Source organism: Pinus tabuliformis, chromosome X (genome assembly GCF_031772625.1).
Source record: "Pinus tabuliformis cultivar Carrire ecotype Pingquan chromosome X, CPIR1, whole genome shotgun sequence".
Classification (NCBI taxonomy): domain Eukaryota; kingdom Viridiplantae; phylum Streptophyta; class Pinopsida; order Pinales; family Pinaceae; genus Pinus; species Pinus tabuliformis.
Window position 1 is genome coordinate 1349463316 of NC_142308.1, and position 17116 is coordinate 1349480431.

The 17116-nt window shown below is 39.8% G+C and overlaps 1 protein-coding gene across 2 annotated transcripts in view; it reads right to left on the reverse strand.

Moving 5' to 3' along the window:
- The window catches only part of LOC149145070 (ENHANCED DISEASE RESISTANCE protein (DUF1336)), a 483701-nt gene that overhangs the window by 334145 nt on the left and 132440 nt on the right, over window positions 1-17116 (reverse strand). The window lies entirely within an intron of this gene.

Genomic DNA, 17116 nt, shown 5'->3' on the forward strand with positions numbered 1-17116 from the left:
TCAGTCCAACCATCTGACATAACAGTGCATCCTGTTTGTGCCCATGATGCCCTAAAATCCTCCAATCTTTGGGTGCAGTCACGCTTTTCATCTTGAAGAAGCCGGCCTCTGAAATCATGAAGAGAAGGGATTTTGTACCCCGGGCCAACACTGGCAATAGCATCAACAATAGGTTGGAAAAATGGATTATTCCTTATAATGCTGAAAGGAATATCACTCCAGAGGAGAAATTTTGTCATCAACTTGTCAGCTTGTTCTTTTTCAGTTCTTTTTAGCATTGAACCAATAGTTGGTTGTGAACCAGGTGTGGTTCGAGGAACAAAATATGATGATGCAGCTACCGGATTGACTGACGCTGCAGTAGAACCAGTGCCACTTGGCCCACTTCCTTCAACTGACCTTTTTAGTTGCCTTTTGAGTTCTTCTTTGGCCTCTCTAGTGTGCTCTAATTCTCCCAATGCTCTCATGGCTTTTTGGATAATTTCAGCATTTGTATTTAGACAGGGCCCCACATCATGTCCAGGGATTTGTGCAAGGTGGAACTTCAACCTGTACACCCCCCCGAATATTTCCTTTCCACACAACTTGCAATACAAGTTTTGTCTATCATTCGGAGTTTTAGGGTCACCATATTCCCAGAAAGGATCCAATTTCCTTGGCATGTTTGTTTTTGAATTTTGAATTTGCAAACCTATGGAAAAATAAGGATTAGGAAATAGGAATTTAGGATTACATAATACAAATTACAATTTAGCATTTACAAAATTACAAGTTAATTATTTCCAAAATCCCAATTTCTAAACCCAAGTTACCCAACCAAATGCCAATGGCAAATGCCAAAAAACAATGAAAATTCAAAAAAAATAAACAATGTTTAAAAAAAATGAGAAAATAAAAATAAAAAATTGGTTCTCATAGTCATAACAAATTACCCATCCCAAATCAATGAAAAATTTCAAAAAATTCTTTAAAAACAATGAAAACCAAAGTTTTTATAGAAGCAAAACCAAAAAAAATTAATCTACATACCTCTTTTATGGACAAATTGGTGATCTTGGCTTGGATTCCTCCTAAAAACGCTTGGATTCGCTCCCAAATCCGACGGAAACCCTTCAGCTCCTCTCCCTCACCTCTTCTCCTCCTCCTCCGCGCGGACAGCACAATGAATAAAAAAAAAAATCGATTTTGCATATAAAAAGCCCGCTGCCCGCGCCTCTGCCGATTTTTTCATTAAAAATCGCGATTTTCCGATAAAATCGCAATTTTATCGCGATTTTAACAACACTGGATAAAACTATTGTTTATGAAAAAATCAACTTGCTGGAATTTTCTAAGTGAAAAAATCAGCAGCTGTAATTTTTCTTTTTGCTGTCCCAAACTGTCCTTCAGCACTCAAGCTCTGATACCATGTAGAAATTTCTCATTTCCCACCCCGGTTTTCAGTTTCTCCTTATTTCTCCCATATAGTTAAATGCCCTTTCCCATAACCATACATTTAACAAGCTGGAAAAAATAAATTTGCTGAAAACACAAATTCTAGAAATTTTACATAATGCTGGAAATTGCAGAAATAAAAATCAGCAGTAATAAACAGCCATTAAAACACATTTAAACACTGAGATTTTTTGTCAATGTGACCCTAGAAAAACCCCCTACAACTCTTGGAGAAAACCAGTTCGAGAGCTCTTCTTTATTTCTGCAAATGCCTTTTTCACAGTGAGAAATATTCAGCAAAAAAATCAGCGAGCAAATTTACAACTTATCTCTTTTCCCATGCCTCACAGCAAACTGGAAATTACAGCAAACAAGACAGCAATAAATGTTGTACGGCCTCCTCGATTTTCGTGCCCACTTTCAGCATTAAATGTTGTTGTACGGCCAGCATTAAATGCGCTGTACGGACTGCAATAAATGCGTTGTACGACCCTCATTTTGCGTGCAGAAAAATCAGCAAACTGCTCGATTTTTGTGCAAACCACTCGAAAATCGTGCCAAAATTTGTCTTTCACTATGTGCTGAACCAGCTGTACAAATCTGCTCATCTACTGCCTTGGAATGTGTGCCAAGCTACTGTCTCCTTCTCCTCCGTGCTCAGAAATCTCTCTTGCTCTCTTGCTCTCCTTCTCCCAATCTGCTCATGAAAGAATGAATGACCTTTTCCTCATTTTCCTCCTTTAATATAACCCCAAGTGACTTTTGGGTGATCCAAGTGACTTTTGAGTGATCCCTAAATCCAATGGCTGAAATAGATTGAGATCTAAGGCTGAGATTAAATGCTCATTTAAATCTCACTTTTTATTTTTTAATTCTCCCCACTTTAATAAAGACCCACTTAGTCATTTATTTCCAAAGTCACTTTTCCTTTCTAATTTTTCATTGACTTTATAAAAGTCACTTTAAAATTAGACTTAGTAACTTTATCACTTAAAGTCACTTTTAAATTAGATTTAACTTTATAAAATTATAAAGTCACTTTAGGAGAAAAATCAAATTCTTTTGGACACTTTTCCCTAGGCCAAAGATCAAAGCCTAAGGGAACCACCTGTCCTCCGGTACCAAATTTCAACAATCCTGTTTATTAGAACACTCCTATGCCTATTTGATTGAATGGGATAACCACCAGTGCATAAGGCTACATAGTACACCACCTTCAAAGTAAGCAGAAAAGCTTTAATGCCTATGGACAGAGCTCCCTGCAGTATCTCGGACCTTGCAACAGATTTCAAAGCAAATTCAGAGAGGTCACCTGACCTTTTGAGGAGGAGCGTTAAGTTTCGAGGCTATATATATGAGTTCAACTAAATTTTTCTTTGGAGCTGACCTCATGCATATAAAGAAAAGCCAGCATGTATAAGAAATGAGCCAACTTGCACTCATAATATGGGCACTTTGATTGTTTAATTATTTCAACTTTAGGGTTTGTGTTCCCTATTGGTAGTTATATCATCGTTTGATCCCCACATGTACCCATCGTTGGGGATGTAGCATCATTGTTAATGGCTTCTGGACCCACTTTGGAGGACACTTTTTGAGGGTTATTGGCTAATTTTGTCGTATATTCCCTCCACCCAACAACTCCTGAATAGTCCTCTCGATCTCATCCTTGCATCGTTTAGGAAGACGGTAGGGATCCATAACAAGTGGCTTGTTGTCCACAAGCTCAATAACATGCTCAAACCCACGATCAAGAGGTAGGCAATGTGGTAGATCTGAAAACACTACACTATGCTTGTCGAATAAGCCTTGTATGTCCACATGATACCCACATTCTCCTGTATCAATAGACCTTTCTAAAATGAAACATTGCACCGCCCATTCAACCTCTAAATGTCGAAAAACTCTCTCCATCCTCTTACTTGTAATAACTCAAGGAACATCTAGAGTTAAGCTTCGTAATACAAACCTCCTACCATCTGCTATGAAACTCAGTTGCATAGTCTTAAAGTTCATAACAAATGGACTTATAGAATGCAACCACTAAACACCCAACACAACATTGGTATCCTCAATGTCAACCACATAAAAGTCATCAACAAAGGTGTAATTACTCAAAATTATACTCAATTGTGGAACATGATGAACACAACGCAACATCAGGCCACTTGTTGTCTACTCTACACCTAAAATCTATCATGCTCCTCAACTTGCAAGCCTTGCTTCTTCAAATAAGATGAGTCAATGAAATTGTGGGTAGCCCAACTGTCAATCAGCACAACTCACTAGCCTTGTATAACACCCTTTACTCTGAAGCCATTATAATGAGGAATGGTAGTGAGGGTTGCAAATGCAGCTTCTATCTATTCCAAATCATGTTGATGCTCATCTATACCTGTCTTTCCATCCATCTACTCATGCTCCTCATCAAGAACTTGTGTCTCTTCTGACTCATCATCACTAGGATCCTTAAATACCTTAATCCAATGGGCCCTGCCTCCACTTCTACACTTATGTCCAAGTGACCAAGGCTCACGACAGTCAAAGCAAAGCCTTTTTTCATCTCATATCATCCCTCGAATGACGAGGTGCGCCACCAACTAGCCTAGACATCTCACTCGTAGGTCTATTGTACTTTGGCTTCTTGTCCTTCCTCTGCGACCAAATTTGCAACAAGGTTTTATGCAGAAACTTGCTAGGAAATGTAGCCTATGGTGTGGATAACTCTATATTCCTTGCACGCTTAATACCATCCCACAAGGTTGGAATAATAAAAACTTTAAGCCAAGCCCTAATAGGTTCTTACAAGTCCTCTATGAACCAAGAAATCAGTCTCTTCTCAATTACATCAAAAAACATCGCCCTTGTCCTTCCTCTGCGACCAAATTTGCAACAAGGTTCTACACGGAAACTTGCTAGGAAGCATAGCCTATGGTGTGGATAACTCTCTATTCCTTGCACGCTTAATATCATCCCACAAGGTTGGAATATTAAAAACTTTAAGCCAAGCCCTAATAGGTTCTTACAAGTCCTTTATGAACCAAGAAATCAATCTCTTCTCAATTACATCAAAAAACATCGCCTTGTCCTTCCTCTGCGACCAAATTTGCAACAAGGTTCTACACGGAAACTTGCTAGGAAGCATAGCCTATGGTGTGGATAACTCTCTATTCCTTGCACGCTTAATACCATCCCACAAGGTTGGAATATTAAAAACTTTAAGCCAAGCCCTAATAGGTTCTTACAAGTCCTCTATGAACCAAGAAATCAATCTCTTCTCAATTACATCAAAAAACATCGCCTTGTCCTTCCTCTGCGACCAAATTTGCAACAAGGTTCTACACGGAAACTTGCTAGGAAGCATAGCCTATGGTGTGGATAACTCTCTATTCCTTGCACGCTTAATACCAGCCCACAAGGTTGGAATATTAAAAACTTTAAGCCAAGCCCTAATAGGTTCTTACAAGTCCTCTATGAACCAAGAAATCAATCTCTTCTCAATTACATCACTAACAACCGCTAAAACTCTAAAACATATGCATCAAGTGCCCCAACCTATCTCAACTAAGCCAACTCTCTAGAGTGTATCTTTGAATCCTTGTGGTTAAACTTCTCTATCAATGTATCGCAGAACTAATCATAAGAGACTATTGCACCATGACCTTATGTCACTAAACAATGATACCACCATTCATGTGTAGCTCTCTCAAGGTGAAGGGTGTTGGAGAATGTAACAACTAGTTTCGGTCTTCATAATTTGTACCATTATGTATTTTATATAAAAAGCAAAAGAAATGAAAAAGAAAAATTAATATTATTTTTCTAGACAAGCATGTTCTTCATGCTTTTAGGTTTTTGAGTCAAAGTCCTATTTGGACCTATTGTAAAAGGAAAAAAAAACTCAAAATATGTAATTTTGGGTCAAAAACACCTCTCTATGTACGAAGTCAGCCTTCATGTTAAGTCAGCCCTGCCCCAATGGATGTGTTTATTCGCATCCCCTCTGAACTATATAAATAGAGGGAATATTCAGCTCATTTGACACACACACACTTGGATGGTTTGGTATGAAATAAGAAGAGGAGGGTTGAAGTCTGAAAGAAAGATTTCTTCTTGAGCTGAAATGTGTGGAAAGTTATGCTTTGGTACATATCTGGTTGTTGGTCTCTTGATGATGAGTTTGTTGTGTAGAAAGGAAGGTCTGACCTGGCATCTAGGGGACTGGTTATGGGTCTATAAGAAGATAAAATTTTCTATGTTTTCCCCTTGCAGGGGTTTTGCCCTGGCTTGGAGCCTATATCTTGTGTCCTCTGTTTTTCTGTGATCTTCATGTTTATATTTTGGTAATTGTTTGATGAAAGAAATAGAATAAAAGTGATAAGAAGCCAACAAAATTCACAAGCAGTTACTAAAGAAAGAGAAATCTAATATTAAGTTGAAAGCCTCACAATTTCTCAACAAAGGGTAGCAAACTTGATGGCCTCGATCTCCTTCATCTGATTCAAGCCAAGACAAGCATCCAATTTCTGAATCCATGCCCTAGCTATACACTTGGATGATCCATCAAAACTCGGTAAGGATAGAGAGCCCAATCCCTTCTGCAGCCCATAGTTATGCTTCCCTTGATACCATTGCTATTGCTTTGGCTTTGTGCACTTTGTGACCTTCAGGTAGTCCTTAAGGGAGATGGTTGATTCAAGATTGAAAATCTACCCCAAAGCTTAATGTTTAGCTAATATTTCAGCATCCTCACTGTCCTCTGTAGGTTCCCCTTGTGTAGGTTCTTCCTCTGGTATAAAGTAGGCATGAAAACTCTAGATTGTGTTGAACCTGAAGGTTTGCTGGAAGAATGTTCAATGTTTTCTTCAACCTTGCTACTTTCCACTACTTTTGTATGCACCAGATTTCTTCCATCTGCTATGTTTTGAGCCATCAGACTCAAATAAAGGTTATATTCATTGGTAGCTATTTTAACATTTTTCTGAACATCAGTTTTGCCTCCTCCTCACTTGATGGCAATAGTTCATCATTTCTAGCCATTATTTCTTCCTGTTTTTCCAGATTATGACCACCATCTTTACACACGCAGTTAACCCAAATAGATTGCCAAGTCTTGCAGCTGTCATTGTAGTATCCCCAAATAAAGATACTAGAAAAACAACAATATTTTTAAATAAGGACACAGCAGAATCTGAAATTTTATTTGCATATAAAAATCAGGAATTACAACTATGAAAATTACTTGCTGAAATAAACACAAATATGAAACTATCCTCTCAATTTTATCTCCAAATCGACCTCCAAGCCTCATGAATGATTGCAGCCCAGAAAACATGGCATGCTAGAGTGTCACAAACAGAAGCTCTTCCACCAAAACACACCCTTCTGACTAGGCGTTGCCCATATGTCTCTCCAAAACCAGGAATACTCAAGGTTGTCGGAGCTTAAGCCCAAAATGACAACAATGTAGAATAGAAAACTCACAATGTATATCCTACCTAGCCATCAAAGCGACTTTCTCCTTTTAACAATTATGGAAGTCGAATTATTCATGAATAACTCTACCTTCAACTTCCATGCATTTCAATTAATTGATGGTGGACTACGATGAGATGGCCATGTGCATGGCTAAGGGAGTACACTTGAGTTCAATTGAAGTAGAAGTGACAAGAAGAAGCATGTGGTTAGTCTGAGATACTCTTATGTCAAATTGTTATGAAGTGGGAGAGGAAAAAGCATGCGCCTAGTTCACTGGACCATATGTTCAGTTATCTCCCCAAGCATGCACGTGTTGTAGTTAACTCCAAGAAAAGTGCTAACTCATTCCTAAATTAGTGCATGCGTCCTAGTGGTCTTTAGTTCACTCATGCATGCACTCCAAAAACTTACAATCACACTTAGTCTTATCCATGCGCATTAATCCTCATGTGCCCAAACCCAATGTAGCTCTACGTCTTTTTCCTCTTGGGTAAGCCAAGGAAAGGACACTCAATTTGTTATTAGTTTCCATGGTTTCAGTTGGGAACATTACACCTTAGAGCGCACTTAGGAGCTTGTATGCTTAAAAGACTTTGACACCAAAATGGAAGACTTATGGAAGAGGTTATGATGTTGAAAGGCCTTTGAAGGTTGAATGCTTAACCAGCAGCCCTACATTTGAGGGAAGGGTCATATTTTGTGAGCTTGAGCCCCTAATTTTTGTACACGTGGCATTAGAATCTCCATTTTACATTATTCTACTTTAATTAATTGGTAGAGAAGGCCTTTTCCCCTCCTTAGGCTAATTTAGGAGATTTTAGTGTTGAAAATTTATCTTTTTAATATGAGGGAAGTTGAGCACCTCCTCTATAAATAGATGTGTGCTTCCTCTCATTTTCTCAAGGAGTTTTGGGGGAGAAATCCCATAGCTAATCTGAAACTTTCTGCAATTTTTCTCTCGTAATGTTAAAATTGGCAACTAGGGCCAAACTCCATGTGGATCACCTTATTTATGGCTTCTGATATTTTTCCTAGATTCCTCTCATTGAGAGGTGTAGGATTGATCTAAAGATCATCTGATTCCGATAAGTATTTATGGAGATATGAATTTATTTTGATTATGGACAAATTGTCAAGTTCGGCCAGCAAACTTATGTAGGCTCAGAAGCCCAACAATCATGTCTATTGAACCTCAACATTTGCATATAAATACAAGGAGCATTCTCCTCATTTGCATTTTGGACAATTCAATTCACTCATCTTCTCTCTCTCTCTTACGCATAAAAGGAGCCTCTCCTTCTCTCACACGTGTGGCTGAAAGGAAGACGTCCTAGAGCAAGGAAGACGCAGAAAGGACGCTAGGGTAGCAGGTCATCTCTTTGACCAAGCGTTGACCATCCACAAGTGCGGATTGAGTGTGGTTGCCTCTCCTAGGCAGGCCGCAATTTTTGGCACAAAAATCGAGGTGATCTGACCTCTAGTTTGACCGGTGTTGACTGCCCTAGTTTAGGGCTACAAGTTGACTTCAGAAATCTGCAAATTGACTGAACTTTTGGGGTTGTTCAAGGGCTGTTTCTTCAGGCTGTTCGAGGACAAGTTGACCGAAAATTGACCAAGTATTTTAGAGGTCAATTTCAGCTAGTTTGACCAAGTTTGACTTTGTTGATCTAGGGTTTGTTGCTGCTGATATAAAATTACAGAATTCAGATTTTGTACTATTTCTCTCTATTGAACTATTGAAGATAAAAGAAGATTTGATCAAAGGGTTTCCCCACATTGGGGTTTGTCCCTGGCTAGCCGCCACATCTTGTGTCTCTTGTCTTGGCTTGTTTTCTATTGATCATTTAATGTTCTATCTGCACTTTACTTAATGTATATGTGATTGCTAATCTGTGGCTAATAAGAAGAAAAATAAGTAAACTGCTCTAAGCATAGAACATACCATAATCTAACATGGTATCAGAGTTGAGGTGAAGACAAAGCCCAAGCAAAGAGCAAGAGCAAGAGAAATCACCAAAGAGAAGGTTGGCAAGGCTATCTTAAAAAGAAATCATGGGGTCCTCAACACACTTCTCTGCTGAAGACAAACTCCGTGAGAAGTCTGACTATCACGGATGGAAGATATCTCTCGATCAATGTTGCACAAAGCAGGGGTGAAGAGGAAGTGTTTTTTGGAAGCGGAGACGCAGAAGCGTCATTTTCCAAAAATCTAGGAAGCGAAGCGTTCGCGGAAGCGTCTGCTATATATATATATATATATATATATATATATATATATATATACACATATATATATACATATATATATATTTATATTTTTTTGCATTTATACTCAAAACAAACATCCCAAATAGCAAATTAATTGTAGAAGACATGAAAACATGCATATTTTTGCATAAATCAAGATAGATTTAACATCCATTGTACATTAATGATTAATTATTCGAGCATCAACCATCTAGAATCTAGATTCTTCTCCTCTTGTCTAGCGTTTGCCTCTACCTCGATTGTCTAGGGATATTAGTCAACATTGCCCAATTTTGATCAAACTACCTAATTCAAGACTTAAAATATGGTAGAAAAAGCTTAACATGCTTGGTCGATGATTTTGACTTGATTGAAAGGTATTTTTTTGCTAAGGGTGTGCCGCGTGACAAAGGAGTTCAACAATTAACACCACCAACAGTAGGGTACATATAGGGCTTGGTGCTCTTGATTAAATGCTAATCGCATACCTTCATACTTGATATAATCTAATGAAATGCCACAATCCCATTGATCCTGAATTCCTGAAAACTGTTAAGTCTATTGAATTTTGAATAGGATATGAAATTCTATTTTCTCCATATGAAGTCCAATTGAGGCTGGAACCACTCTCAAACATCCTGAGTCATTTCATGGTAATGTTAAAAATTTAAATAAAAGGATGAAAATGAAAAATAAAGGAGAATGTCACTTTTACTTTAAGAATTTAACATTACCATGAGGGAGCATCTACTATATTTATATTTTTTTGCCTTAATTCGTCACCCTAACCCAAGGTGGACCCACCCCCAACAAGCAAACTCACCTAAAATAAAATTAAAAATTAAAAAAAAAAAAACGATTTTCTAAATGCTTTCCGGAAGCGTACACTTCCTCCTCCGAAGGGCCACGCTTCCGACGCTCGAAGCGCCGTACGAAGCGCGTTTTGGCACTTCGGAAGCGGTACTTCCGTACCACGCTTCTGAATTTCCAGGAAGCGATGCTTCCGAATTTCGGAAGCGCACTTCCGGCCAAGCTTCCTAGGCGCTTCCGTACGGGACGCGATTCGGGGCTTTGAACCGTGGGGGGCCGCTTCGTGCAACATTGCTCTCGATCTAACATTAGAAGAGCAGGAAGTGTTGGACCATGTGAGAGGCGAGATTGTTGAGCCTCCATCAAATGCATCCACTACTACTAGGAACAAATGGACCAAGGGAGAATTCTAAGCAAGGAAGATCATCTGGGACTCTATCGACAAGCGTTTGGTGGCCTATGTTTCTGAGCTGAACACCTCCAAGGAAATCTACGATAGACTGGTGAGTTTATTTAAAGTTAATGATGCAAATCAAGTCTTGTTTCTTAGAAATAAGCTGAAGGAAATTAAGAAGGGCAAAGATGAGAGTATGCAAGCATATTTCTTAAGGATCATCGAGATCAATAATGATCTCCTATCAATTGGGGAAGTAATTTCTGACAGGGAAATGACACTCACAACTCTTTGAGGACTGCCATCTGAATGGTATATATTCAGGACTACTCTTCTCAACAATAATGTAATTCCTGAATTTGAGGAATTAATGGCCAGATGCATTCAAGAAGAAACAAGGATGGAAGAGCAAGAAATGCCCATACTTAAAGGTCATCCCTCTACCTTTTCTTCTCATACTAAAAGAAGAAACAATTCCAAGGCTAAATTCAAAGGAAAGGTTGGACCAAAGGGTGGAAGAAAAGGACGATGTTACAATTGCAATAAAACGGTTCATTATGCAAGGGAGTGCCCTAATAAAAGGGACTCACACCGGGACGATGATCAAAATCCCTCTCAAGGCAATCAAAGGAATGGCAGGTCAAATGGCAGAGGTAGAAGAAGTGTCAGAAATCAAGGAAGACGACAACCATTCAAGAAGGCAAGAAATTCTAGGTATGAATCTAACACTGTTAACAATAAGCAAGATGAATATTATCTACCAGCAGCTCTATCTACTACTGCTCCCCCGGACTCGCTAAGAAATTGGCTTATTGATAGTGATGCCTCAAGGCACTTCACTGGTTACAAAGAAGCTCTCTATAATCTGATAGAGAAGGAAACCAACCTGGAAATTGTTCTTGGAGATAATTCAAAATATCCAGTGAAAGATGTAGGAAATGTCACTCTTCAATTGAATCAGGGTAATACCATCCACTTACAAGATGTATTATATGTACCTGATCTAAAAAAAGAACCTGGTGTCCATTTCGGCAATGGAAGACAAAGGCTACAAGGTGGCCTTCAACAATGGCAAGGTACGTGTATGGAAAAAGAACTTTAAAGATGCTTTTACTCTTGGGTTTCGAGTTGATCCATTATATCAGGTCCGTGGAAATCCGCTGGGTGTCATGTCTTGTGACACATCTCTTCAATCCGAACTATGGCATTGGAGGTTTGCTCACCTTCATTATAAAGCTCTACCCGATGTAAGAAAAATGGTGACTGGAATGCCCGAGTTCAGATTAGAGCAAGAAGGTGTATGTCTAGGATGTGTCGAAAGAAAGCTCAAAAGGGAACCATTCCCCTCAAGCCAAAGCAAGACCTCCGATATATTGCAGTTGGTTCACTCAGACATATCCGGTATGATGCCTGTGAACTCCTTGGGAGGTTATTTATATTACCTCACTTTTACAAATGATTATTCTCACAAGAATTGGATATACTTCTTGAAAAAGAAGGATGAAGTGTTCTCCTAGTTTCGGCACTTCAAAGCCTTGATCAAGAATCAAACCGAAAAGAAGATCAAGATCTTAAGGACTAATAATGGGACTGAATATGAATCCAATGAGTTTCATGACTTTTGCAAAGAGGTTGGCATTAAGAGGGAGACTACTACACCATACACTCCTGAACAGAATGGTGTGGCGGAAAGGAAGAATCATACAATTGCGGAAGTTGTCCGTGCTATGCTCCATGATCAAAGACTTCCGAAATTTCTATGGGCCGAAGCTGCAAATACCATCGTATATGTACAAAACAGATGCCCTCATCGAGCATTGGGTTCCAAGACTCCTGAAGAAATGTTCACCCGTAAGAAACCTGACATATCTCATTTTAGAATTTTTGGAAGCCCTGTATATTTTCATGTGCCTAAAGAAAAAAGGAATAAATTGGGTACATCTAGAAAGAAAGGAATCTTCATGGGCTATAGCGAAAATACTAAGGGCTATAGAATCTATGTAGTTGGTCAAAGGGAAGTCGAGATTAGTCATGATGTCACCTTTGACGAAGATATGGCTCTTAGCAAGGTAGACAATCTTCCTACTTTAAGGGGATCTAAAGAAGCTGACACCGGGGAACCGAAGGAAAAAGAAGATGAGACGATGCCCGATGTGGAAGAACCTATGGATCCTATTGATCCTCCTCCGCAAGAGCCTTCCTTTTCTAGGAAGAGGCCTTCGTGGCTTAGGGGGACACTTGATAATGCTGAAGGACACATTGCACCCCGAGGAACCTTCCGTGAAAGTAAGAAGCCAAACAGGTATCAAGGATACCTGACCATCATGAGCACGATCATCCAAAATGAGCCATCGTCATTCACAAATGTCATCAAGCATCAAGTATGGAAGGATGCTATGACCGAGGAATATGAGTCCATTATGAAAAACGATGTTTGGGATGTGGTCCCCAGACCCCAAGACAAAGCAATTGTCACTTCAAAATGGCTTTACAAGATAAAGCATGTAGTGATTGAAGTGCGGAAAAGTATAAGGCTCGTTTTGTCGCTCGTGGCTTCTCACAGAAGGAAGGTATAGACTATGACAAGATATTTGCACATGTTGCCCGATATACCACCATCCGCTCGATCATAGCCCTTGCTGCTTTGCAAGGATGGAACCTACATCAGATGGATGTCAAGACTGTGTTCTTACATGGTTTGATCAAAGAGGAGGTCTATGTGGAGCAACCTGAAGGATTTGAGATTTATGATCGAGAATCTCATGTGTGCAGGTTGAAGAAGGCCCTCTATGGGCTAAAGCAAGCACCCCGAGCATGGTATGAGAGGATCAATAGCTACTTGATGAAGCTGGGATTCACTAGGAATGAAGCCGACCCTAACTTTTACTTAAAGGTTATAAATGACAAGCCTCTCATACTGGTACTATATGTTGACGACCTCTTTCTAACAGGTGCAGACCCTCTCATTCACGAATGTAAGAGGGAGCTGGCTTTTGAGTTCGACATGAAAGACCTAGGACTTATGCACTATTTCCTAGGACTGGAAGTCTGGCAGAAACCAGGGGAGATTTTCCTATCTCAAGGAAAAATATGTGGTGAAGATATTGGAGAGATTCAGCATAGTGGACTGCAAGCCCGTAACTACCCCGATGGAGCTTGACTTCAAGAAGTTAAGCAGTAGTACTGCCGGACCTATTTTACAAAATGATACCGAGTATTGTCAACTCGTCGAAGCATAATGTTCTTGGTGAACTCCCATCCGAATATATGCTTTGCAGTGAACACATTGAGTCAACATATGGTTGAGCCTCACCACTCACATTGGATTGGTGCCAAGAATCTGTTGTGATATCTTCGTGGCACAATCACTCATGGGTTGAGATACACTGCCGGAGATGTGAGACTACTGGGGTATACTGATGTTGATTGGGCAGGCAGTGTGGTGGACCGAAAGAGCACTTCCGGGTGCTATTTCTCTTTGGGATCTGCCTCGATATCCTGGATGAGCAAGAAGCAGAAGTCAGTGGCTTTGAGCACCGTCGAGGCAGAGTACATTGCTGCTAGCATGGCCTCCTATGAGGCAGTCTGGTTGCGAAAGCTCTTCAGTGAGCTGTTTGGATTTACATTAGATACCACTGTGATTCTGTGTGACAACCAGAGCGATATTCGTTTATCAGAGAATCTCATATTTCATGATCGCTCTGTGTGACAACCAGAGCGGGATCCGTTTATCGGAGAATCTTGTATTTCATGATCACTCCCAGCATATCGATATCAGGTACCACTATATTCGAGATATGGTGCAGCGAGGAGCAATAAGGCTCCAACATATCGATACAGATGAAAAAGTCCCTGACATTTTGACAAAGCCGCTAGGAAAGGTCAAATTCCTGACTTTTCGAGAACGACTTCGTGACATTCAGAGACCCTCTTATGAGGGTTAAGCATGATGTATTGAGCTTTGGGAGCTCCAGGGGGCGCGGGGTACTTCTTAGAGCAACATGTGACCACAGGGCGACTCACCATCCCCTGATGGTGCACTATGTACAAGGTAAAGGTTCAACCTTCCCCTGTAACACCCAGTGGCGACTGTGGAACAGGATGATTAGTGCTCCTGTGGGCCAGGATGATTCGTTCTCCGTAGCCACTGTGGAGCAGGATGATTAGTTCTCCTGTAAGCCAAGATGATTAGTTCTCTGTGGCATCCACTGGACAGGATGATTCATTCTCCTGTGGACCAGATGATTAGTTCTCCTGTCGAGGCATTCTACCCATGTAGTCTGGGACTCATGGGAAGTACCTCTCATTTAATCAATGAGCAGGGAAATAAGGATAGGGACCACGATGGACGCATCGCTGTATCTACCGTACTCCCTATGCGAGGATGACCTCCATTGATCTGGGATCAATGATACTAATCTGGGATCAGTGAGAGTGGTTCACACTCTGAGACTGACTTCGGGTCAGTGGAGGATGGTATGATACATCCTCGATCATTTCTTCTTCTTCATAGTTCGAGCAGAGCAGAGTGGGGTCAAGTTGTACAGGACAGTGCATTTGATGGATGGATAGCAGCGAGGGTCTGACGATTGCAGATGAAGTTCTCCCTAGTTGAGAGGGAGTGTTAAAATTGGCAACTACAGCCAAACTCCATGTGGATCAAATTATTTATGGCTTTTAATAATTTTCCTAGATTCCTCTCATCGAGAGGTGTAGGATTGATCTAAAGATCATCTAATTCTTATAAGTATTTATGGAGATATGAATTTATTTTGATTATGGACAAATTGTCAAGGTCGGTCAGCAAACTTATGTAGGCTCAGAAGCCCAACAGTCATGTCTATTCAACATCAATGTTTGCATATAAATACAAGGAGCATTCTCCTCATTTGGACAATTCAATTCACTCATATTCTCTCTCTCTCCTACGCATAAAAGGAGCCTCTCCCTCTCTCGCATGTGTGCCTGAAAGGAAGATGTCCTAGGGCAAGGAAGACGCAGAAAGGAGGACGCTAAGGCAACAAGTCATCTCTTTGACCAGCATTGACCAAGCGTTGACCTTCCAGAAGTGCAGATTGGGTGTGGTTGCCTCTCCTAGGCAGGCCACAATTTTTGGCATGAAAATCGAGGTGATCTGACCTCTGGTTTGACCGGTGTTGACTGCCCTAGTTTAGGGCTGCAAGTTGACTTCAGAAATCTGCAAATTGACTAAACTTTTGGGGCTGTTCAAGGGTTGTTTCTTCAGGTTGTTCAAGGACAAGTTGACCGGAAATTGACCAAGTATTTTAGAGGTCAATTTCAGCTAGTTTGACCAAGTTTGAATTTGCTGATCTAGGGTTTGCTGCTGCTAATATAAAATTACAGAATTCAGATTTTGTTATATTTCTCGCTGCTGAACTATTGAAGATAAAAGAAGATTTGATCAAAGGGTTTCCCCGCATTGGGGTTTGTCCCTGGCTAGCCACCACATCTTGTGTCTCTTGTCTTGGCTTGTTTTCTGTTGATCATTTAATGTTCTATCTGTACCATACTTAATGCATATGTAATTGCTAATCTGTGGCTAATAACAAGAAAAATAAGTAAATTGCTCTAAGCATAGAACATACCATAATCTAACACGTAAGGTTTGGCTATGGATATTTCATGTTGATGTTAGAAAATGTAACTAGGTCCGGTCTTCATAATGATCATTTTACTTATATCATTGTATGTTTTATGTAAAAAAAAAAAGAACTTTTATTATTATTATTTTATTAGATAAGTATGTTCTTCATGCTTCTAGATTTTCTTGAATCAAAGAGTCAAAGTCCTACTTGTACCTATTGTAAAGAAAAAGGAAAAAGAATTTTAAAATATTTAATTTGGGTCAAAAACCCCTCTAGATGAAAAGTCGGTCTACATGTCAAGTAGGCCCTGCCCCAAAAGACATGACTATTCACACCCCTGTGGACAAGTATAAATAAAAGGAAGTTGGAGCTCATTATGAGCATATAATTCGCTCAATCTGATTTGAAATATCACAAAGAAGAGGAGGGCCGAAAATCTGAAGTTGATGAAGAGTTTCTCTTAAAAATTGATTTGTGGACGATCTGCCTTATTACATCTCTTGTTGAAAAATTTGTTGGTTGTCTCTCGCTGATGGATTTGGAGTCAAGAATGAGGGTTTGACTCGGCATCTAGAGGGCTGGAATTTTTTGTGGTCATGAGTCTTGGATATCTCACATTGATTTGATTCTATAAGAACAGAATTTTATGGGTTTTCCCCTTGGAGGAGTTTTTCCCTAGCTTAGAGCCTATATCATGTTTTCTTTTGTCTTTTGTGATCTTCATGTTTCTATTATGGCAATTGCTTGATGAAAGAAGGAAAACATAATAATACAAATACCAACAAAATCACAAGTAATTATCATGTAAAGAGAAATCTAATCTTAATTGTTAGCCTCCTGATTTCTCAACATGGTATCAGAGGAAAGGTTTATAGTACGAGGTTGAAGATCACTCTTGTTGGCATATACTCTGAGTTGATTCAAGTATCTGGGAAGTCTATGATCTATCCAAGTTTTTGATGTTCCCGAATTCTTTTTCTTAAGCTATAAAGTTGTCCGAGTTATTTCTCTATGTTTCGAATAAAATCTGAAGTTTACAACCTTCTACTATGATGCTCTGTTTTTAAAAATGGTTGAGTCGGCTCCGAAACGACTGAGCCAGCCCGAGCCAACCCCCGGGCAGTTTGGCTCAGTAAAGAAAATGGTC